This window comes from Anarrhichthys ocellatus, unplaced genomic scaffold, assembly GCF_004355925.1.
Source record: "Anarrhichthys ocellatus isolate YVR2014 unplaced genomic scaffold, GSC_Weel_1.0 scaffold40, whole genome shotgun sequence".
NCBI classification, from domain to species: Eukaryota; Metazoa; Chordata; class Actinopteri; order Perciformes; family Anarhichadidae; genus Anarrhichthys; species Anarrhichthys ocellatus.
Genome location: NW_022280070.1, coordinates 2,852,334 through 2,852,711, shown reverse-complemented (window position 1 = coordinate 2,852,711; position 378 = coordinate 2,852,334).

Sequence of the window (378 nt, the reverse complement as noted above, 5' to 3'; positions counted from 1 at the left end):
CGGCGCAAGAATAATCTTTATCATTTCCATAAACCCCAGAGAACCCCTTGGTTTTGGCATCTTCTAATTGGATAATGCGTCAGAGCTGAATTAATGGTAATAATTCAGATTTGACAGTCACCGTCTCCATGTTACACAATGATGACGGTTATCTCTCACCGTCGGGCTTATAAGCATGAAGACATTATCAATGCTAAATGTCAGCGCTTTCTTGAGGTATCTGTCGTTGTAGTGGTAACATTTAGTGGAGCGAAATGCATCTTCACTGGAAGCAATGCTTCTATCTATCCATCCATCCATCCATCCATCTCTCAAAAATATTTCTCCCCACCTCTCTCTCTCTCTCTCTCTCTCTCTCTCTCTCTCTCTCTCTCTCTC